Source organism: Desmodus rotundus, chromosome 12, assembly GCF_022682495.2.
Source record: "Desmodus rotundus isolate HL8 chromosome 12, HLdesRot8A.1, whole genome shotgun sequence".
In the NCBI taxonomy this organism is placed as follows: domain Eukaryota; kingdom Metazoa; phylum Chordata; class Mammalia; order Chiroptera; family Phyllostomidae; genus Desmodus; species Desmodus rotundus.
Window position 1 is genome coordinate 37,067,929 of NC_071398.1, and position 24,684 is coordinate 37,092,612.

Below are 24,684 nucleotides of genomic sequence, written 5' to 3' on the forward strand. Positions count from 1 at the left end.
AATCAGAATTTGGTGTATAAAACCCTGCCATATTCCCTGCTTCCATGCGACTTCCTCCACCGGCTCCCCGGACCAGAGAATCTCGCCCGGGTTCGCAAACCTCAATAAAGCTCTGTACTGCCTAATTTTGTGGCTGGTTGGCATTTCTTCCTCGGCGGAGCCTAAGAAAACCTTTCAGTATGTATTATTTTTTTAATGTACTGTTGTATTCAATTCGCTACTATTTTGTTCAGGGTTTTTGCATCTGTATTCATCAGAGATATTTGTCTGTAGTTTTGTGTGTGTGTGTGTTATCCTCGTCAGGTTTTGGTATCAGGGTTACATTGGCCTCATAGAATGTGCTAGAAAGTATTGCCTCTTCTTCAAATCTTTTGGAAGAGTTTGAGAAGAATAGGTATCAAATCTTTGAATGTCTGGTAGAATTTACTAGTGAAGACATCTGGCCATGGACTTTTATTTTGGGGGAGGTTTTTGATGGCTGTTTCAATTTCCACACTACTGATCAGTCTATTTAGATTTTCTAATTCTTCATAATTCAGCCTAGGAAAGTTATATATTTCTAGGAACTTATCCATTTCCTCTAGGTTACTTAATTTGGTGGCATGTAGTCTTTGATAGTATCCTAGTATGATCCTTTGTGTGTCTGTGATGTCTATGGTAACTTCTCTTTATTCTCTGATTTTGTTTACATGGGTCTTTTCTCTTTTTTTCTTAGTGAGTCTAGCCAGGGATTTGTCGATTTTATTAATCTTTACATTTTTTAAAGCTGGCATTTCTTTAAAAATATTATATTTATTTATTTTTAGAGAGAGGGGAAGGGTAAGAGAAAGAAGAGAAAAACATCAATAGATTGCCTCTCGTATGTGCCCCTACCAGGGACAGCGTCCACAACCCAGGGACGTTCCCTAATCAGCAATTGAACTAGTGACCTTTCGCTTTGTGGGTTGATGGCCAAGCAACTGAGCCACACCAATCAGGGCAATTTTATTAGTCTTTTCAAAGAACCAGCTCTTTGTTGTATTAATTTTTTGTATAGTTCTTTTGTTCTCTATTTTATTTAATTCTGCTCTTATTTTTATTATTTCTTTTCTTCTGCTGAATTTTGGTTGCTTTTGTTCTTCTTTTTCTAGTTCTTTAAGATGTGATGTTAAGTGGTTTACTTGAGGTTTCTCCTGTTTCTTGAGATAGGCCTGTAATGATACAAACTTCCCTCTTATTTCTGTTTTCGCTACATCTCAGAAATTTTGATATGTCATATCATCATTCTCACTTGTCTTTATATATCTTTTGAGTTCACCTTTCATTTCTTCTTTGACCAGTCATTTTTGGTAGTATGTTGTTTAATCTCACATATTTGTGGATTTCTTTATTTCCTTTTTGCAGTTGATTTCTAGTTTCAAAGCATAGTGGTCAGAGAATATGCTTGGTATAATTTCAACCTTGAATTTGTTGAGGATAGTTTTGTGACCCAACGTATGTTCTATCCTTGAGAACATTCCATGTGCACTGGAGAAAAGTGTGTAATCTGATGTTCTGGCATGAAAGGCTCTGCAAATGTCAGTTATGTTCATTTGGCCTCATGTGTCATTGAGGCTGATGTTTTATTGATTTTCTGTTTGGATGACCTATCTAGAGCGGTCAATGGAGTATCAACGTCCCCAACTATGATTGTGTTTTGCTCTGTTTCTCCCTTTAGTTGTGTGAGTAATTGCTTTATATGTTTCAGTGCTCCCTGACTGGGTTCATATATACAACATTAAGAAGTGTTATGTGCTCTTTTTTTTCTTTTTTCTTTTTTTAATCCCCACCTGAGGACATGCTTATTGATTTTTTTTTTTTTAGAAAGAGAGGAAAAGGAAAGCAGAGACAGAGGGAGAGAAACATCAGTGTGATGAAAGAAATATTGATCAAGACCAAACCTTCAACCTAGGTATGTTCCCTGACCAGGGATTAAACCCATGTAGGGACGATGGCTCCAACCAAATGAGCCACAGCAGACAGGGTGTGTTATGTCTTCTTGATGTACTGCCTCTTTATCATTACATCATTCTAGGATTATAGCATCCTAGAGCAGGATGCTGTTCCTGTTTTAGTTGTTTGCTTAGTTTGGTTTTTTTAGGTTCAGTTGTTGATAGTTGTGAGTCTGTTGTCATTTTACTGTTCATATTTTTTATCTTCTTTTTCTTAGATAAGTTCCTGTAACATTTCATATAATAAGGGCTTGGTGATGATGAACTCCTTTAACTTTACCTGATCTGGGAAGCACTTTATCTGCCCTCCCATTCTAAATGATAGCTTTGCTGGATACAGTAATCTTGGACATAGGTCCTTGCCTTTCATGACTTTGAGTACTTCTTTCCAGCCTTTCTTGCCTGTCTCTTTTGAGAAATCAGCTGACAGTCTTATGGGAACTCCTTTGTAGGTAACTGTCTCCTTTTTCTTGCTGCTTTTAACATTCTCTCCTTATTTTTACTCTTGGGTGATTTAATTGTGATGTGTCTTGGTGTGTTCCTCCTTGGGTCCAACTTCTTTGGGACTCTCTGAGCATCCTGGACTTGTATGTGTATTTCCTTCACCAGATTGGGGAAGTTCTCCTTCATTATTTTTTCAAATAATTTTTCAATTTCTTGCTCTTCCTACTCTCCTTCTGGCACCCCTATGATTTGGATGTTGGAATGTTTAAAGTTGTCCCAGAGGTTCATAAGCCTCTCCTCATTTTTTTTTTTAACTCTTGTTTCTTTATCCTGTTCCTCTTGAATGTTTATTTCTATCTTCTGTTCCAAATCTTTGATTTGAGTCCTGGTTTCCTACCTTTCACTGTTAGATTCCTAAATATTTTGCTTTATTTCACTTTGCATAGCCTTCACTTCTTCCTCTATTTTGCATCTGTACTCAATCATTTCTGTGAGCATCCTGATTACCAGTGTTTTGAACTCTGCATCTCATAGGTTGGCGACCTCCTCATCACTTAATTATTTTTCTGGAGTTTTTATCTGCTCTTTTCATTTGGGCCATATTTCTTTGTCTCGGCACACCTGTTACATTGTAAGGGGTGGAGCCTTAGGTAACTGCCAGGGAGGGGCAACCCACAGTTACTGCGTTGTGGCACTGTATGTGGTGCACAGGTCAGAGAGGGAACAATGCTGCTTGCTCTGCTCTTGTCCCACTTTCAGTCACTTCCCCCACTACATAAAGGTGAGTTGGGCCCTTCTGGTGCTGATTCCTGAGTGGGTGGGTTTATGTACATTCTAGGACCTGGTGGCTTCCTCCAAAAGACTCTCCTTTGACAGTGGAAGTTTCTCCTGCTGCCACAACCCCCGCAGATTTTTACAGTCAGAGCTTTTGAGGCTTTATTTCCCCACACTGAAACCCTGGGTTGCGTGGTCTGTCTTGCTCCCCAGTTGTTCCTCCCAGTTTATCTGCATGTGAATGTGGAACCGCCCGGTCTGCCAGCTGCCAGCTGCCTGCTTGGTCCACCAACTGTCATCTTGCCATGTGCCCTCTCCACCCAGCTGCCTGTTTCTGCCCCTCCTACTAGTCTGGATGAATGTTTCTTCTTTAACTCATTGGTTGTCAGACTTTCATACAATTCGATTTTTTGACAGTTCTGGTTGGTTTTTATTTTTAAATTGGTTGGTGTCCTTTTGGTTGTGTGAGGAAGCTCAGCTTATCTATCTACACCTCCATCTTTGCCAGAAGTCCCACCCTGTCACTTTGAGTCTTCCTTTGTCTTTGCAGCTGAGATGTGTCTCCTGGAGGCAATATATAGTTGGGTTTTGTTTTTTGATCTAATGTGCTACTCTGTGCCTCTTTATTGGTGAATTCAGTCCATTTACAGTTAGGATAATTATTGATGTATGAGAATTTTCTACAGCCATTTTATCCTTTGTTTTCTGGTAGCTCTGTGCCCCCATTGGTTCTTTTCCTTTTTGTTTCCATCTGTTGTATTTGTTTGGTTGTATGCCATACTCCTTTCCTCTGTTTCCTCTTTTTTTAAACTATGTGTCTCAGCTTTGGGATTTTAGTGTGTATTTATCATTAGGTTTATGAAAAAGAAAATTTCATATATACAGTAGGGTTTATTTTTTCTTTTGAGTGCATCTGATATCCATCCTTCTTTTCAAACTCAGATATTTGCCCCCATCCCATTTATGTTTCTGTTGTCACAAATTATCCCTGTTTATGCTGTAAGGTACTTTTGATGGTTGTGTTTGTAGTGTTGAGACCTTTATTCTTTGTTTAGGTACAATAGAATAACTTCTTTGAGTGTTTCCTGTAATGGAAGTCTTCTGGTGATAAATTTCTTCAGCTTCTGTATGTCTGGAAAAGTCTTTATTTCTCCTTCATATTTAAAGGATAACTTTGCTGGATATATTATTCTTGGCTGGTACTGATTCTCTTTCAGTAGTTGAATATTTGGTTTCATTCTCTTCTGGCTTGTAGACTTTCTGCTGGGAAATCCCATGATAACCTGATGGATGGGCTTCCCTTTGTAGGCCACCTCCTTCTTTTTCCCAGCTGCTTTGAGAATTCTTTCTTTGTAATTAACTTTTGACAGTTTTAATACAATGTGCCTTGGAGAAGTTCTTATTGGATCGAGGTAACTATGTGTTCTGTTTGCTTCTTAGATTTGGGGACTTAGTTCTTTCCATAGGTTTGGGAAATTCTCATCCACTATCTATTTGAATGGACTCTCCATTCTCTTCTCCTTTTCTTCTTCTGGTGTGCCTATTATTCTTTTTAAGTGTATTTTATTGATTATGCTATCACAGTTGTCCCAATTTTCTCCCTTTGCCCCTCTATGCCTGGTACCCCTTCCCTCCAGCAATCCCTCCCCGTAATTCAAGTCCATGAGTTCTTCATGTAAGTTCCTTGGCTTCTCCACTTCCTATGCTATTCTTAATATCTCCCTGTCTATTTTTTTTTTAAGATTTATTTATTTATTTCTAGAAAGAGGGGGAGTAAGGGGAAAAGAAAGGGAGAGAAACATCATTGTGTGGTTGCCTCTGGAACAGCCCCTACTGGGGACCTGGCCCACAGCCCAGACATGTGGCCTGACTGGGAATCAAACTGGCAATCCTTTGCTTCACAGTCTGGTACTCAATCCACTGAGCCACATGAGCCACACCAGCCAAGGCTGCCTGTATCTTGTTCCTACCAATTATGCTTCTTAATCTTTGCACCATTTCCCCTATCCTCCCCCTTCTCCCTCCCCCCTCCCAGCTGATAACCCTCCAAATGATCTCCATACCTATAGTTATGTTCCTGTTCTGGTTATTTGCTTAGTGTGTGTGTGTGCGCACGTGCACTTTAGGTTCAGTTGTTGATAGTTGTGAATTTCTTGCCTTCTTAATGTTCATGGTTTTGGTCTTCTTTTTCTTAAATAAGTCATTTTAACATTTCCTGTAATAATGTCTTTACCTTGTCTGGGGAGCACTTTATCTGCCCTTCCATTCTAAGTGATAGCTTTGCTGGATAGAGCAATCTAGATGGTTCGTCCTTGCATTTCATCAATTCCAATACTTCTTACCAGTCCCTTGCCTGCAAGGTTTCTTTTAAGAAATAATCTGATAGTCTTTTATTAAGAGACTTCATTTATTCACTTTTAGTGAGGGGAAGGGGGGGGAGAAAGAGAGGGAGAGAAATATCAATGTGTGATTGCCTCTCACACACCCCCAACCAGGGACCTGGTCCACAATCCAGATTTGTGCCCTGACTGGGAATTGAACTGGTAACCCTTTAGTTCACAGGCCAAAGCTCAGTCCACTGAGCTACAACAGCCAGGGCTCAGCTGATAGTCTTATAGGAACTCCTTTGTAGGTTATTCTCTGCTTTTAAGATTGAAAGACAAATACAATGTGATCTCACTTATAAGTGGAACCTAATCAACAAAATCAAACAAGCAAGCAAAATATAACCAGAGACATTGAAATAAAGAACAAACTGACAGTAACCAGAGGGGAGAGGGGAGGGAGATAATGGGTGAAAGAAGGGAAAGGGTCATCAAGGAACATATACAAAGGACATATGGACAAAGCCAAAGGGGTTGGGATTGAGGGTTGGAGGTGGGGAGTGATGGGGCAGATGGGACTTGTGGGGGGAGGGTGGAGACAGCTGTACTTGAATAACAATAAAAAAAATTTTTAAAGAAGTTAAAAAAAGACTATCTTTAATCTATGGCATTTTAATTATGATGTGTCTTGGTGTGCTCCTCTTTGGGTCCAACTTCTTTGGGACTCTCTGTGCTTCCTGGACTTATATGTCTATTACCTTCGCCAAATTAAGGTAGTTTTCTTTCATTATTTTTTCAAATAAATTTTCAATATCTTATTCTTCCTCTTCTTCTTCTGGCACCCCCATGATTCACATGCTGACATGTTTGGAGATGTCCCGGATGTTCCTAAGCCTATCTTCATTTTTTTAAATTCTTGTTTCTTCTTTCTGTCCTGGTTAAATGTTTATCTCTTCCTTATGTTCCAAATTGTTGGTTTGAATCCCAGCTTCCTTCCCGTCTCTGTTGGTTCCCTGTGGGTTTTTCTTTATTTCACTTAGTGTCGCCTTCATTTCTTCTTTTATTTTTATTTTTTATTTTTATTTTTATTTATTTTATTTTTTGCTGTACTCAAGGAGTTCTCTGAGCATCTTGATCACCAATGTTTTGAACTCTGAATCTGATAAGTAGGGCATCTCCATTTCTTAGCTCTTTTACTAGGGTTTTGTCCTGTTCTTTCATTTGGGCCATATTTCTCTGTCTCCTCATTTTGGTACCTTCCCTATGTTTGTTTCTGTGTATTAGGTGGAGTTGCTTTGATTCCCTGTCTTAGGAGCATGGCCTAAGTAGAAAAGGCACCTGTAAATTGTGTGGGGCAGAGCCTTAGGTAATTGCCAGGGCGGGGCAATCCACTTCACTGCTTTGTGGCTGTGTAGGGAGGGCTTGGATAGGGCACAATGCTGCCACCTGGCTTTTGGAGGTTCACCTAGCATTTGATCCATTTCCAGTCCCTTCCAATGTGTGACGGGCACCTTTCCACCTGCTGCCCTGGTGGTGAATCCCAGAAGGGTGGGTTTGCCCACATTCTAAGACCTTGCAGGCCCTTTAAGTGGTAAAAATCTGGCAGTTTCTTCTGCCGTCCCAACCCCACTGTTTTTTACAGCCAGAGGTGACAGGGATCTATCTTCCTGGTGCTGAAATCCTGGGCTGTGGGATCTGGCCTGAGGCTGGGATCGCTGGTTCCCAAGGTAGCCCTCCTGATTTTCATCCACCACATGAATGTGGGGCCATCCGTTCTGCTGCTGCTGCCTCCTCTCCACCTGTCTGCTACTCCACCCCTCCTACCCGTCTGGATGAATGTGGCTCCTTTAAATCTTTGGTTGTTGGACTTCCATACAGTTTGATTTTCCGATGGCTCTGGATATTATTAGTTTTGAGATCTGTAATTCTCTCTATGCTTGTGCAAGGAGGCAAGCATGTCTACCTCCGCCTCCATCCTGACTGGAAATCGCCTGTTATTCTTACATTGCTTTTTCTGATGGACTCAGACAGTTCTCATAGAGCTCTTTTTCTAATGCTCGGGTCTCTCGTTTCTTCTCTTGGCATAGTTTCCAGAATTTTATCAATATCAATGATACTTTCCTCCATTCGATTTGCTCTATTTCCTATGCTCATAGTTCATTTTTCATCGTCTTGGAATTCTTCATCTCCATGATTTCTGTTTGGCTCTTTTTGAAAGTTTTAATCTCATTGGTGAAGTACTTATTTTGTTCATTAAGTTCTTTGCTGAGTTCGCTAAATTGCCTTCTGTAGTTTTTCACATCTCATTGAATATTTTCAGAACCGAAATCTTGAATTCTCTGTCATTTATATCACATATTTCCATATGTTCAAGTTTGCTTTCTGAAGATTTTTAATATTCTTTCTGAGCTTCCTTGCTACCTTGGTTATTCATGGTACTTGATGTGTTTGTTCTCTATCTAGGCATCTATGTATTAATAGTACTTGCTGGCAGATTACTATGAAGAGGCCTTTCTATTGTTTTCCAGTAGGTGGCGCTGAATGATGAGTTTTTTTTTAGCTTTGTGAAATCCCAAAGCTGACTTTCCAGGCAACCCGCAGTATAGCAGTGATGAAGAAAAACAACGAAAACAAAAACTAAGCAAACAACTAGAACAGGAACAAAACCAGAAAAAAGGACATTACATGGAAGGATTTCAGTGAGGAGGGGGGAGGGAGGAATGGGGGGGAAGGTACAGGGAAGAAGAAGCATAATTGGTAGGCATAAAATAGATGGGGAGAGACAAAAAATAGTATAGGAAACAGAGAACTCAAAGAACGTATATGTATAACCCATGGACATGAACTAAGCGGGGAGAATGCTGGAGGGCCAGAGGGTGCAGAGTGGAGGGGGGGATAAAGGGAGAAAAATTGGGGAAACTATAATAGCATAATCAATAAAATATACTTAAAAATAAAAATAAATTTAAAAAAATTTAAAGATATATGCAAAAAATAAAAAGTATAGCAGCGATGCTTGGGGATAAGGTTGTCTGTGGGGATCCGCTGCCTTCTTTGTTTTGCCCTCTTGGTAATGGTGACCTCGAACCACACACACACACACACACGAGGCGTGTGGGGCACACACACCCCAACCAGGGATCTGTCAGAGAGTGTCCCTTTGCTCAGGGGAAATAGTGAGCCTGTAGTGACAGTCCCCGGGTTTACAGATAATGTGCTCCACCACCAAGGGCAGTAGGCGGGAAGTTTGGGAGTCTGTGGGCACAGAGCTCTGTAGCTTCCTTTCCAGACCTTGCCCCATCACTGCATCACTGCGTCTGCAGGAGTGCCACCAAGTCCCTGGCTCCTCTGGGCTGAAGAAAGTGCTAGTCAAGCTGACTTCCTCTCCTATCTGGGCTGAGCCTGTGTGAGCTCCTGGCTACAAGGCTACATCTGTAGTTAGTCTGAGCTCTCCTCCCTTCCTGCCTCATCTGTTTGTTTCTGCTTGGCCACTTTTTTTTTTTTAAGATTTTATTTTTTTTATTTTAGAGAGATGGGAAGGAGCAAGAAAGAAACATCTATGTGCATTGATTGGTTGCCTCTCATGCCCCCAACTGGGGACCTGGCTCACCACCCAGGCATGTGCCCTGACTGGAAATGGAACCTCTTCGTTTGCAGGATGATGCCCAATCCACTGGGCCACACCAGTCAGGGCCTTCTGGCCCACCTTTAGATGCTTCAATGCATGGACCTTTCAGGCATGACTACTCACTGAGCTGGGAATCCTTTGTTGAGTTAGAGTTGTTTAACTTGTTGAAATTTTAGAGGGAGAGACAAAGGGAATCTCTCACACCACCATTCCTCTGACATCCTACAGATGGTTGTGAGCATGGTCTTATTCTGTTTTAGAAGGAGCCCTATGGCTGCATATGTAGGCCAGAGTGTGGGGGCGAGGACCCTGGAGATGGCTGCAACAGTTCAGACTGAAAGACAGGGCCAGGGTTTGAAATTTTTTCATAGCAAAATGTTAAAAAAGAAAATGTTCCAGCCCTGACTGGTGTGGCTCAGTGGATTGAGCCCCAGCCTGAGAGCTGAGGGGTCACCGGTTCAATTCCTGGTCAGGGCACATGCCTGGGTTGCAGGCCAGGTCCCCAGTGGAGGGTTTGTGACAGGAAACCAACTGATGTTCCTCTCCCTCTCTGTCTCCCTCCTTTCTCCTCTCTCTAAAAATAAATAAATAAAATCTTTTTTTTAAAGAAATAAAATGTTCCAGAAAAAAAAAAAAGAGTGAAGGAGGATAATTGGAATAGGAATGACTGCACATTGATCATTGTTGAAACTGGGTAACAGGGTAACAGCTAAGTGGGGCATCATGGTGCTGTTCTCTCTGCTGTGTGTACACTTGAAAATTTCCAAAGTAAATAAATAAAATAAAGGATTCAGTTCGATGAAGGGACCATGAACAAAATTATTATACAGTTGAAAGAAAGAAGATACTTGCCATGTCTGAAACTGACAAAGGATTAATATCAAGAATAATCAAAGAACCTTTACAAATCAACAAAACAACCACCTCCAAAAAAAAAAAAAAGACTGAGCAAAAGATATGAATGCTTAAATGTCAGGAGACCCAAAAAACTAACAAGCATATGAAAATGTGTTCAAAATCATAAGTATTCAAAAAAAATGGAAGTTAAGCCTTGGCCAGGTGCCTCATTTGGTTAGAACATCATCCTGATACACCAAGGTTGCAGGTTACCAATGAATGCATAGGTAAGTGGAACAACAAATTGATGTTTCTCTCTCTCTGAAATCAGTAAAAAAAATATGGAAGTTAAGACAAAAGATATGAGTGTTTACCATAACATTTCTTCCAACTTTTCTGTATGTTTGAGGTTTTTCCACAATAAAATATGGGAAAAAACAATGAGATATCACTTTGCACCTAGTAGACTGACAAAAGTCAGAACACTGAATAAGTTATGTGGGGACTCAGGAACCCCCATGCTCCATGGGTAGGAACACAGCCTGGTGTGGCCATTCTGGAGGGCAATGTGCACTCCCTACCATGCAGACTCAGTTTACACAGAGTCTACAACACAGAAATTATGTTCCTAGATGGCATCCTCTAGAAATGTTTGCATGGGTCTTTAAGGGGAGGTGCCCATGGTTTTTACTGAGCATTACTTGTGGCAATGGCAGCTGTAGGCAGCCTGGCTGCCCCCGGGTTCTACCCTAGGAGAGTCGGGCTGGTGAACTGTGGAGAAACACACCAGGGAGTCCTGTGCAGCCAATGAGAAGATGGGACAAAACATGCACAGAACAATGTGCATAGATCTGTAAAATACAGGGCTGAGGAACCAAAGCAAAAAATAGAGTGAGGTACAACCAATAATTCCAATTATATAGATCAAAAGTATAGGCGTGCAATACATCATACATGTTTTGCAAGAACACATGTAAACAAAAGATTCTGTGGAGTGAGGTAGAAGTAGCTGGTTAGTGCCAGGTATGCAGCTGGTCTGCATGTTTATAGGCCTCCTCCTAGATCCATTGTTTCTCATCTGGGGAACGGCAAGTGGTCAGAATTATGTGCAAATCCCTCCATGACATACTAAAGGCTAAAGTAAGAGTCTGGAAATTACTAGTGAAACATGAAGCGTCCTCCAAAAAACTCCCTGTCTTTACATTGTTGTAAATCAGTTACAGAGAAGGGCACTTTCATGCTTACAGCGCCTTTGGCACCTGCCACCTCCGTCAAGGGTAGGAGTGTCGGAGTGGTAGGGAGATAAGAAGCACCACTCGTAGTCTGTCCTGCTGGGCTGAGTTTTTCCTCAGCTTGTAGCTTTAGGTTGTCTGTAGTGTGAGGTGGTGGAGAGGTTGATCCCTCTAAGGTAGGGGCAGAGACTCCAGAACTCTGGGGTCCCCTAAATCTCCCTTGAGAGACAGGTGGGTATCTTCTAATTGATCAACACTTGGGCCTGAGGTTCTGTCAGGGTGGGGCAGGAGCAAAATGAGGGATCTCGGTACAGAGCCATAACTTCCTGCACATAAGGAATTTCAGACCATTTTCCTTCCCTCCAGAAGAATAGATCTAACTGTAGGATAGAATTATAATTCCTGCTCCCATTTTCAGGCCATGTCTCTCTGTCCCCTAATTTATATTGGGGCCAGTGTTACAAAAGAAAACTAATCTCTTCCTTTAAAATTTTTAGGGTCAAATTTATCCCAATTGCTAAGAATGCAACCCAATGGTGATTGGGAAGGGATGGAAGGTGTGGCTCCCATCTGGACTGCGGTGATCCTAAAGAGAAGGAAAAAAACACAAAGATACTCCCTTGCAATCTAGAGGCATCCCTCTTTGCTTGCCTCAGGAGCCTTCCTCGTGGGCCACAGGGATCCACCGACCTACCAGACGTCTCTGGTGATAGAAATCTTAGTGAGTGTTGGCCGACATAAATCTATAAGACTTAAGAGGATCGCCACAGTCTAGTTTTGTTTCTTTTTCTATCCTTAATTCAGAGGTTTCTAGTTCCCTGGACACCATTAGCATAATTCATGGTCCTATTGAGTGTCCAGGCTGCAAAGAACTGTTGGGAGGGAACCAGTCCAGCATCCTTGAGCAGTTGCCTATAATCCTGACGACCCCAGACCCACTGCTCTACCCAAGTAGCCTAAGTACATTTCCATTCCTGTATTCTCCATGTACCGAGACCCTCACCTTCCTGTAAGCCTTCAGATCTGGGGCAAAGGACGTGTCTTGCTAGCAAAATAGTTTCTGGCCCTGTAAACAACCAAGAAGGGCATGAAGATGACCTTATTATAAAATGACTCTTTTCCAAATCACAAAGAGGACACTTGGGTATTCTTCTACCTAATTTTTCCAGAGCTTTAAGAAATTGTACCTGAGTCTGAAATTTCTACAGAAGGGACCTCAAGAAGTGTCTGAAGGTCCCCTCCTTGGAGGTGGATCTCATAGCGGGATGACGGACTGAGAGGGGAAATTAAAATACCCCTATAGGGGCAAGTAAACCACCTGAGAATTTCAAATTCAACTAATTGGTAAGAGTGGTTCCATGTGGCCGTTCTGGTAACAAATGACCAGTAGGTGCCTGCTTACAATGATAGTATATACAGGCCAAAGGTGGGAGTGACCCATTCCTGCAACTATTTTAGTGATGGGACTATTAGTGACCCCAAAATAGATATTCTGGGTACAAATGCAGCAGGAACCCTTCCTACACAAAAGGCAAGTGGGGTACAGGTGCAGGTATAAAGGCCAAAAGTCAGCCGGGGAGGACAAGCCTAAAAAACTATCTGTGGGCCTGACAAGGAGACTGCAAAAGGAAGTCATAGCACAGGAGAGGTGGTGACTGATATCCCGTATCAAACTATGCCTATGAGGGAGCGGCCTTGGGGTGGGGCAGTGTCTTGTGGTTTTCAGTGTGCTTGACCGGGGTGCGGACATTGTCTTGCACCTGGTGGGGGCTGAGGCTAACCCCATTTTGCATCCCGGTTATCCTATCACGGGTGTCTTCAAGTGGTGGGCGCCCTTGCGGCTTTTAACTGGCCGACCCATGCCCGCTATTTACCGGCCGACCTTCTGTCAGAGAACATCAGACTCACCAAAATGGAATAGATGGCAATGGAGAGGGGCATCCCTGGGTGTCAGAGCAGCAAAGGGGCTTACCACTCTGGTGTCTTTTCCTGGCTGGCTTGCCAAAAACTGTCACAGGTGGGTGGGCTGGGTGACCAGGTTCTTGGTGATCATGGACAAAGAATTGAACCGAACACACAGAGTTTATAGCAGAAAGAGAGAGAGCAGATTTATTAAGTGGTAGTACACTCCACAGAACATGGGAGCAGGCCAACCCCAAGCACAGATGGACCTCAGGGACTAGAGGGATTCTGTTCTCATAGGGCAGATCCTTCCTGGCTAGTTTTGGCAGGTTTTTATTGCGCATGTACAAGTAGTTGTATTACTTTAAAGCTACTGCGCATGTGGTCTCCCATGATTTTCCTTGATTGGCCACTGGAGAAGGGGGCCCCACAATGTTAATTTATCATAATGCTATTATAATGAAGCAGGGGTCATGTAGCATCTTCTGCCGCAGGTGCATTCATGAGTCACCATAGGTCAGCACTTTTCCAGAAAGCGAGAATAACTGGTTTTAGAACAGGGTCTCTGTCCTGTATCAATGTCCTTTATCTTAGTGCTGGGGCACCTTCAGAGTTTTCTCCTTCCTAACTATCTCCTGCCTCACTGAGTCCCAGGAGTCCATACAGAGTGCAGGTCTGGGAGACAGCAGGTCAGCACCTTGCAAGGCAGAGTCCTTGGTGGCTTTGCAGTCAGTTGGCGTGGGCACTAACAGCAGCAGCATGCCTCCTTCCGTACTGCACCAGGCTGCATGGTGGAATCCTGACTACAAACTGCATAGCCGCTACGTCATTACAGGCAGCATGGCTGAATACCCTTCTGGCTCATGGCTTCTTCCTCATGACTCCTCCTCCTCCTTCCCTTTCCTTACTTTGCCCACATGGCTTTCCCCCATGGCAGACCATCTCTCCTGCAAACTGCCTAGTTGCTACATCATGGGTCTCCCACCTCATGGCTGCCTGCCCTTCATTTAAATCCTGATCCAGAGTACAACATGACTTCCTACGCAGTTCCTCCCACACTGAGTTACATTTGCCAGTTTCCCGTATCTCCTACCTTCTCTCGGCTGCCACCTCTAGCCAGGGCAAGCATGACTCAGTGACGCAGGGGACTGCCTCCCTGGCTAAGTCACCAGTCAGGATACATTCTGAAAGTCACTACACCTTTTGCCCTGGGGCAGTAGCACAGCTATTAACTAGCTATCAAGTTGCCATAGATATATATGCAAAGTATCTTAAGCCTGTCCCCCATCCCCCATCTGCCAACCATTGGCTGCGGGGAATTTCTCTGGGGACCTCCCACTCTGCACCCCATTTCAAGATTGCTTGAGTTTGACTGTCTTCGCAGGTGACTGACCCCTCTCTGCCCTAATTTCCTCATCAATAAAATGAAATAATAACAGGACTCACTTCATCCATTCATTCATCTATTCCATGAATACTTATCAAGTACCCATCATGTGTCAGACACTGATTTAAGGACTGGGAATCTGCAGGGGGGAAAGCAGACAAACATCCTTGTCCTCCTGGAGCTGATACTGAAGAGGGTGGAGAAAAACAATAAATGCACACTTAAAATAAGTTCTACAGAAGGTGACAGAGTTTTGACCGGTGCAGCGGGGGGCTGGAGGATACTCTGCATCATTGCCTGGATCTCAGATCACAATGACTGTCCCCTCCCTGGAGGAGCTGGACTCCTTCAAGTACAGTGACCTGCAGAATTTGGCCAAGAGCCTGGGCCTTCGGCCTAACCTGAGGGCTGAGAAGTTGCTCAAAGACTTGAAAGCCCAACTGAAACAGGAAGCAAGAAAAAATGAAAATCAGGATGAAAGTCAAATGTCTGCATCCTCTTCTGATGAAACCAAGATGCAGAGTAGCAGCCAGGAACGAGCTGAGAGGGAACCAACTAGCCAGGTCACAAAAGCAAGGGGAAGGCGCAGGACTGTCCACAGGAACCCTGACTCCCGAAGGATCAGAGAGAAGAAACAAGTGTTCCCACTGAGTTCCAGAGTGAAGAAGAGCAGGGAAACCACACTTTCAGAAGTGTTGCAGAAGTTCCTTCTCCACCAGATGAGAGCCAAAGATATGAGAATGCTGTGTCCTCAGGAAAAAGTGAGTAAGTGGTCATGAAGATTCAAAGGCACCTTCCAGTTTTCTGGGAACCAAGATGGCGGCATAGGTAGACACACTGTGCCTCCTCGCACAACCAGAACTGACAGAGAATCGAACGGCGAGGGGGTCCGACACCAAGGAAATAAAAAATAAACATTCATCTAGACCGGTAGGAGGGGCGGAGACGGGCACCAGGGTGGAGAGGACTCGTGTGGCTGTGGCAGGACCGAGACTGGCGGAGTGTGGGACGAACGGGGCAGGCAGTCCGAGCACTAGCAGACCCGGCGGCCTCACGCCACACATTCGCGCAGATAAACCGAGAGGGCCGGACTCGGAGTGGTGGAGAGCGGGGCAGGCAGAGTGCGGGTAGCACACCGCAGCCCCACATTCGAACATAGATAAACCGGATGAACTGCGGGGAGCGAAGCAGACCGCGCAACCCAGGGCTACAGCTCGGGGAAATAAAGCCTCAAAGCTTTGATTGAAAACGCCCGTGGGGGTTGGGGCGGCAGCAGGAGAGACTCCCAGCCTCACGGGAAAGGTCGTTGGAGAGACCCACAGGGGCCTAGAGTGTGCACAAGCCCACCCACTCAGGAACCAGCACCAGAGGGGCCCAGTTTGATTGTGGGTATCGGAGCGAAAGATTGAAATCCGGAGGAGAGTGAAGCGGGCACCATTGCTCCCTCTGGGCCCCTCCCCCACGTACAGCGTCTCGGTGCAGCGACCAGCGTTACCCCACCCCGGTGAACACCTAAGGCTCCGCCCCTTAAAGTAACAGACGCTCCAAGACAAAAAAAAAAGAAAAAAAATGGCCCAAATGACAGAACACTTCAAAGCTCCAGAAAAAATACAACTAAGCGACGAAGAGATAGCCAACCTATCGGATGCACAGTTCAAAGCACTGGTTATCAATATGCTCACAGAATTGGTTGAATTTGTTCGAAAAGTAGATGAAAAAATGAAGCCTATGCTAAGAGAAACAAAGGAAAATGTACAGGGAACCAATAGTGATGCGAAGGAAACTGGGACTCAAATCAATGGTGAGGACCAGAAGGAAGAAACAAACATCCAACCAGAAAAGAATGAAGAAACAAGAATTCAGAAAAATGAGGAGAGGCTTAGGAACCTCCAGGACATCTTGAAACGTTCCAACATCCGAATTATAGGGGTGCCAGGAGAAGAGGAAGAACAAAAAATTGAAAACTTATTTGAACAAATAATGAAGGAGAACTTCCCTAATCTGGCAAAGGAAATAGACTTCCAGGAAGTCCAGGAAGCTCAGAGAGTCCCAAAGAAGCTAGACCCAAGGAAGAACACACCAAGGCACATCATAATTACATTACCCAAGATTAAACGCAAGGACCTACATCCAAGATTACTATATCCAGCAAAGCTATCATTTAGAATGGAAGGGAAGATAAAGTGCTTCTCAGATAAGGTCAAGTTAAAGAAGTTCATCATCACCAAGCCCTTATTATATGAAATGTTAAAGGGAGTTACCTAAGAAAAAGAAGATAAAAAATATGAACAGTAAAATTGACAGCAAACTCACAGTTATTAATGACCACACCTAAAACCAAAACAAAAGAAAACTAAGCAAACAACTAGAACAGAAACAGAACCATAGAAATGGAGGTCACATGGGGAGGGTTGTCAATAGGGGAGTGGGAGGGGGAGAGGGGGGAAAGGTACAGAGAATAAGTAGCATAAATGGTAGGTAGAAAATAGACAGGGGGAGGGTAAGAATAGTGTAGGAAATGTAGAAGCCAAAGAACTTACATACATGACCCATGGACATGAACTATAGGGGGGGAATGTGGGAGGGAGGGGGTGGGCAGGATGGAGTGGAGTTGGGGGGGGAATGGGACAACTGTAATAGCATAATCAATAAATATATTTTTTAAAAAAAAACAAAGGCACCTTCCAGAAAAGAGAAGTCTATCGATACAGATGGGTTTGCCAAATCTGGAAGAAAAAAAATAAAAGAATTGTAAGCACAATTCCAAACTTTAAGAAGCTTCATGAGGCTTATTTTAAGAAAATGGAGTCCAGCCCTGGCTGATGTGGCTCAGTTGGTTGGAGCGTTGTGTGGTAAGCCAAAGGGTCATGGGCTCAATTCCAGGCCAGGGCTCATGCCTGGGTTGCAGGTTCAGCCCCTGTGAGGCACATGCAAGAGGCAGTCAATCAATGGTTCTCTCTCACATCAGATTCCCCCTCGCTTTTCCTCTCTCAAGGATCAGCAAGCACGTCCTCAGGTGAGGATAAAAAGAAAATGGAGCCCATTGGTCAATATATTAAGAGAAAAGAGAAACATTTTGAACTATTCACTTAATGAACTGAAGAAGCAGTCTGTCCCTAGGGAAGGGGTGGCAACTCCAGTTGGTCTCCAAGGACTCTCTACAGCTTGTATTCCTGCAAGCCAGTGGTGCTCTCAAGGCCGGGCCCAGGACGCTGCAGATCAGAGCACCTTGTGTGTGAAGGGGTCCATCAGGTGCTCCACTCACTCTGCAATTAAGTAAGTATCAGGTTTTTAGCTAAAGACAATGACTATAGCCCTGACTGGTGTGGCTCAGTTGGTTGGGCCAACACAAAGCAAAAGGTCACTGGTTCCATTCCCACTTAGGGCACATGCCTACATTTCACTTTGATACCCCGTCAGGGCACCTGCAAGAGACAACTAATTGATGTTTCTCTCTCACATTGATGTTTCTCTCCCTTTCTCCCCCTCTCTCTAAAAATAAATACATAAAATCTTTAAAAAAAAAAAAGATAATGAGTATAAGTATTGACCAAGCCTCTGGCCAGAAAGTCTCCACATGTGGCCATATCTAGGAATACCCCAAAAGGCCAGGCTGTGATTGGGACCAACAAGTTCAAGGCCACAAAGGGGGATTCTGCTATAGTTATTACCCCCTGTGAGTCAACAGCTGAAGCAGCCCAGACTCCCGTCTCCAGTAGGAAATGAGCGTTTGGTCTCCAGTTAAGTTTGTCTCATACCCTCAACCATGAGCTTCACAAAAGAGAACTGAAACCATGGGGACAAATAAATCTCTGAATGAGCATGTAGACAGCATTAGCTTCCACAAGAAACTGGCAGGCAACCTCGTCTCCAGAACGGGGAGGAGCAATGGAAGAAACATGAACAAGAATGAAAGAAGAAAGCACAGGTTTTGGTAACTCAAGCCTCATCATGGATGCAGATTAATAGTTTAACATCCTGTAAAAATTGCTTTATTCTGAACTTTTTTTGTAAGTATTTTTTTTCATTTCATTAAAAATTTACTTTGTGGCTCATAAATGAGTAAATTCCAAAATAGTAGCGATACAGAGTATTTAAGGACATTTTACTATTTCTTTCTACTTCACATTCCACCTTTGTCTTGTTTTCTGTAAACAAATATACTGGGTTAAAGCAACAATACTGTTAACCCCCAATTCAATGCTGAGCACTTTCCATTATCTATTTTGAACACATAATAAAGCAGAGGCAATTAATTATTCTTGAACATGTTATGTTCATTCAGAGCTTGGCAATTACGTTGGCTTCACATTATTCTGTCACAAATGATAACCAAATGGCCTAAGTAGCTAAAACCATACAACTCTTTTAAGCCAAGTCAGTGGTGTGCATAAAGTTAACATAACAACTATACCATTAGACATTTGTTTGACACCGTACTAGAAATGTGCCAAAATAACAAGCTTTATTAAAGAACGAGTTTCTTTCGGAAAGAGGAGTCACACCATCAAAAATAATTAGAAAAAAATTATAGGTAAAAAGGAACCCGCTTACAATTCAACCCGATAAAAAAGGAAAGGGAAGTATATCATTAAGGTCGATGTCGTTCAGGAATACACATTTATCGTTCCACCACAAACTTGCCCACCATCTCAAGTGCTCAGCATCAGGCTCTCCAGGCATTCTATTATTCTCCCACTGAGTTTCTCTACATGGAAAATAAACCTACATGTATGGAAGCAACAGAATGCTGTACTGCTATTTAATCTGACAGTAAACAAAAGAAAAACAATTGTTAGGGCCAGACTCACTTTTGGCCGTTTCAATACCCCTGAAAATAGGAGCAAAAATGAGTCATTAACAAACAATATTCAAATAGCACTGTATTATCTAATGTGATTTATAAAACGAGTAAAATTTAGTCATCTTCAATGGAAAAAGCCATAGTATTTCAAAATTAGGAATGTTTTGATGATGATTTTTTTTTTTACCAAAGTAGTACTCCAAGCCACTTAAGTTGGAACAAATTCCAAACTCACACTTACTTGCATCACCTCCGTTTAATAATCCAATAAATGACAAAAAAGACAAACAATGAAAACAGCATCATATAGCACAGCAGCTTTGTTTGGCTCCCTCTGGATAAAATCTTCAGTTTTTCCATAGTTTTACCAGTTGTAGAATCAAACTGTGAATCCATTTCAGCTAAAAATTTATTTTGACCTTTAACTTCGTGGCCTATTTCAATAGAAAGAGATTTTATAGCAGTTACTTTGTGTCTCAGACTTTCAGTGAGTCTGTCATTTTCTTCTTCACAGGCACTATATCCACTATTAGCATAGCCATAGTTGCCAGGAGGTATTCCTTCACCCAGGCCTGCACGCCTCATCCTGCAAGAAGAGGGAGGGGAAAGGCAGGCCGAGGGGTAGGTAGAAAGGAGCCAGGGGTCACACGGACCACGACTTCAGGACCAGGGCCCGGAGAAACAACTTCTTCCCCTAAAGTGCCACAACATCAGTCTTTTTGTAAATATTTTTATACTATTTTTCTCACCTTAGTCAAAAGATCTTGTTCATAATATGTAGTGTCAGGGGGGTTCTTTACATGCTACAATCTCTGAAAAGATGTCACTACCTTAAAGCTCACAAATTCTTCGAAATGGTTTTAACCTAAGTCCCTATACATCCATTTTCTAATGAGACCCATCCTATAGATTCCCCCCATCCTATAGATTCTTGACCAGATTTTTAATGTCAGGTTCGCCCTGCTGACTCAAATACTAAGAGAACTGCAATCCTCTTCTAAGCAAAAGCATTTACTTGATGGTAGCCACCACCTCATCATCTAGAGAAACTGTGATGATGGGATGGTTGATGAACTGTGGGCCATGTGGGTTGGGTACAGCATCGAGGTTTTACCCATGTGAAGTGGTTTTTCAAACATGCATCTTTGTTCAGATCACATCATGTAATTGCCACCTCACTCAACGTACTCTTTTTTTAAGAGTATTATTTTAGGGTTTTTAAAAGGTTTTATTTATTTATTTTGAGAAAGAGGGGAAGGGAGGGAGAAAGAGAGGAGAGAAACATCAATGTGTGGTTGCCTCTAGTGTGTCCCCAACTAGGGACCTGGCCTGCAACCCAGGCATGTGCCCTGACTAGAAATCGAACCAGCGACCCTTTGGTTGGCAGGCAGGCACTCAGTCCACTGAGCCACATCAGCCAGGGCTTACTCAGCATATTCTTAAGAACAAAACTCTAGAGCTCTTTCTAAGCCTTCCTTATTTAACAATACACAAGGCCATATTGAAATTTGAGGATAACTCTTATTCAATTTATGGAAAAACTAGAGTTGCTTAGTATCATATCCATGTTTGTTGCACCTAAGTGGAGCTTCTGAGTTTTGTATTGCTTCAAATTTTCACAAATACACTTGCTTCATGGTGGTACAAAAAATAAAATAGAAATAAAGGAAGTTCTACAGACTTCTGCTTCTGGCCAAGGTAGAATTGGATTTGTCTTACTGCCTGAGACAAGTGGAACAATAAAAACAGACAAAATATATAAAATAATGGTTTGGGAGATACACAATATCTGGCAATAAAGGAAAGTGATCCCCAACAATGACAAACAAATGAAGTGAGCTTTCTGATTGTCCAAGCACTGCCTAGAGACTGTGACCAGGATGTGATCCAAGGAAGGGAACCCGGGGGAGTCTGTTAGAACATGCTACCCAAAAATACTCCACTATGGCACAAGATCATTTTGAGCTGAAGGCAGTTGAGGAGAAGCAGACTCAAGGAAACCTACCTGCCCTCCTCAATTTGTCTATAAGCAGGACAAATTTGTAAAGGTGCCCCACACTCATCTCTACCATGATAACAGAAGTTAGTCCCCAGACAACTCAAGACTCTTATCATCCCATGAGAGGCACCTACACCACAAACCTTATTAATTAACCCCTTCATTCCATTAGATTCCCCCATATATTTAGCTTACCACAATTTGCTGCACTAAAAACTTAAAGTCCTTTTCCCTTCTCTTCTCACTTCTCTAAAGTTTTATTCTTCTGTCAAGGTGCTATGTGAGCCTGAGTTCTAAGCACTCCTTTGAGTTACTCATCACTGAGTTCTCCCGTGTGTATCCGTGATGCAGGTTACTAAACTTGTTTGTTTTTCGCTTGTTAATCTGACTTTGTGCATCTAATTTACCAGCTGGAGAATCCGGAAACATAGAGGGAAAAAGATTTCTTTCCCCAACAACAAGTCCAACCGACTCCCTGAGTTCAGAAAAGGTAGAGCTGATAGTCTGCGGAGAGCAAGGGGGCAAGAGTTTGCAGGACAGAGACCTGGAGAGGAGAGCACTGCACAGGAGGAGCCCAGAGATCTGCAGAAGCCCCTTGAGTATTCAGCAGGGTGCTGATCAACACATACCTGTGAGGAAGCTACCTGGATTGAGGGATAAGGGCCATCTTAAAGGATGAGAATAGTGCCTGATCCCACCAGCCAAACCAGAAAGATTTCTCCTTCATGGGGCATTGGGCAACAAGGTCTTGCCTCAGTGGTAGGGAACAATTAGCCCTAGAAGGAGTGCTGCTCAGGACCCACCTAAAAAACATAAATGCAAAACCAAAAGCATCAAACTGCTTCCATGTAAATTAACAACCCAGAACCAACCTCAACAGATTTATAAGAATACAATACTATTCAGTATCCAACCATTAAAATCAAAGATCACCAGGCATTCAAAATCAAAGAAGCAGGAAAACATAACTGATAATGAAATTAGCCAATAATTGAAACTGACCCAAACATGACATGGACATTAGAGTTATCAAGAAGGGCATTAAAACAGTTATCACAACGGTATGCCAGATGTTCAAAACGTTAACTAGAAATGTGGAAGATATTTTTTAAAAAGACCCAAACTGAATGTCTAGAGATAAAAATGACAGAGGATATAGTGAACAATACACTGGATGAAAGTACACGTTGTGGATAAAGAGATTACTGAATCTTGAACACGCAGCAGTAGAAACTGTCCAAAGTGAAACCCACAGAAAAAAGTGATGAGCAGCGCTGAGCTGTGAGACAATTTTAAACAGCCTCATATGTGGTTAATACGAGAACTCAAAAAAAGGGAGAGGAACATAAAAATATTTGAAGAAGTGATGGCAACAATGTCCAAATTTGATGAAACTGTAAGCCCACAGATCTAAGGAGTTAACAAGCACAGAAAACATGAACAAAAATTACACCAAATTGCAAAATAAATTATTCAAAACCAGTGACAAAAACAAAACTCTTTTTAAAAAAGAGTGAGAGATAAAACTTTTAAAAGCAGCCAGAGAAAAAGACAGAGGGATAAAGACAATAATGACATCACATTTGTCATCAGAAATGTCATAGAACCAAAGGAGCATTCATGCGCACGCGCACAGCAAATCCATGAAAACTGACGCTGCGGTGCAGTGACGAAAGATACACTGTTTTATTGGAATGGCTCCACCCCGAAGAATAGGAGCTAGTGCTCAAAATCGGAATTGCTCAAAGGTTGCTCGTTTGTTTGTTTGTTTAACATTTTATTTATAAAATATATACACCGAATATCGTACATCAGGCCCTGTCACCCTGAAAAGAACTCCAAAGCCGAGTCAGGCAGGGTTAAAGAAAGATGAGGCCCACGGAAAGGGCCCCGAGAGGGAAAAGCTCCCAAGAGTGCCTGGGAGAACCGGAGACCCGGCCAACGAAGGACTAAAGGCCAACGAAGGACTAAAGGCCAACGAAGGACTAAAGGCCGGAGGGGCAGTGGGGAGAAGGGGCTGGATGGGTGGCAGGAGGCACGGAGACCCAGTGCCCACAGCGGGAGCTGGGTGAGCGCAAGCGGGAGGGGGAGCGGGGCAGGACCCCGTGGTTCCGAGGGTCAGGGCAAGGGGGGCGGTAGCACCCGTCAGCCTTGCCAAACCTTCGGGCCGCCAGGTCAGAGAGTAGCTCGCGCTCGGCCTCCTGCACCTCCTCAGCGGGTCGTGGCTGCACGTGGGGAGCAGGTGATGGCGAAGCCCGTCCGCCCGCTTTTCCTTCTGGGCCTACATCACCGCCCAGACCAGGGTGATGGGGCAGCAAGGCCGCAGCACATCGCCCGCCGGGGGCCCCTGGGCACTGCGGTGTTACTCCGGAGGGCTGGCTGGTCCGCTGGGGCGCTGGTGCCCCGGGAGGGCGCCCCCTCTGGGCTCCCTCCCCGCCCCCGCGCGGCCGCAGCCGGGACCGTAACGCCCTCGGTCGGCTGCCTCCCAAAGATTTTTAATCAAAGGGTTTTTTAAGACAGAAATTGAGGTTTAGGGATTAGGGGCCAAGGATGAAACTAACTGGTTAGGTTTTGTGTAACTTTCACTGGTTTTTCTTGGTCTGGTTAATTCAGTTCCTGAACTCGTCCCGTGTCTTCGTCACTGTGGTCAGGTGATCAAAACAGGTTGAGGAAGCAAGATTCTGGAAAATATCTCATAATTGAGCAACGATGATGTTATCTTTCAAGCAAAAAGCAGAAACTAGACATCTCGTGACTATCAACGTTATTTAAACTGTCGTTTTGTTCTTAACTAGCTACCTTTTTCTATCATCTCAAGCAAAGTGTACTTTTAAACATTTTTTCCTGGGACTTGCTTTACTGGTGGGCCTTCAGGACAAGACTAACATATTTCCGCTTCTTTCTTTTGTTTGTGCTACAAAACGGAAGCTTTTAATTGCACTTACACAACTTCGCGGGAAAAACCGCGTTCAGAGCCTGACATAAGCTAAGTTAAACATTTTGTTGTCTAAAAAATATTGGGAACATAGTTGTCTCAAAACAATTTGAACAAGTAGTTAAATGAACTAATTTTGATAAAAACGTGTCTTAAGATGACAGTTGGTAAAAAGAAAACAAAGTAGTTTAAGCACATTTAGTAAATAGATACGTAGATATATTTTATTTGTCAAGAGTAAATGTCTGGGGGAGGGTGGTATAAGGGGACTAAATAGTCACGGGAAAAATACAATAAAGATTAAATTTTTAAAAAAGAGTGTCGGCTTCATTTAAAATATTCAAGTACACAAAATGAAAAAATAAAAGACTGTTAAGAAACAAAGTTAATTCTTCCGAGAATACTAAGGCACTGAATTCAAATATCCCTTACAATAGAAATTATCTAA

At 43.0% G+C, this 24,684-nt stretch overlaps 2 pseudogenes; one reads left to right on the top strand and one right to left on the bottom strand.

Annotated features, from left to right (window-relative positions):
* The first annotated feature begins 14,812 nt into the window (after positions 1 to 14,812).
* On the top strand, positions 14,813 to 18,411 carry LOC112320036 (nucleolar and spindle-associated protein 1-like; annotated as a pseudogene).
* A 1,137-nt stretch (positions 18,412 to 19,548) lies between these two features.
* Positions 19,549 to 20,094, bottom strand: LOC128779770 (BET1 homolog pseudogene; annotated as a pseudogene).
* Positions 20,095 to 24,684: the final 4,590 nt, after the last annotated feature.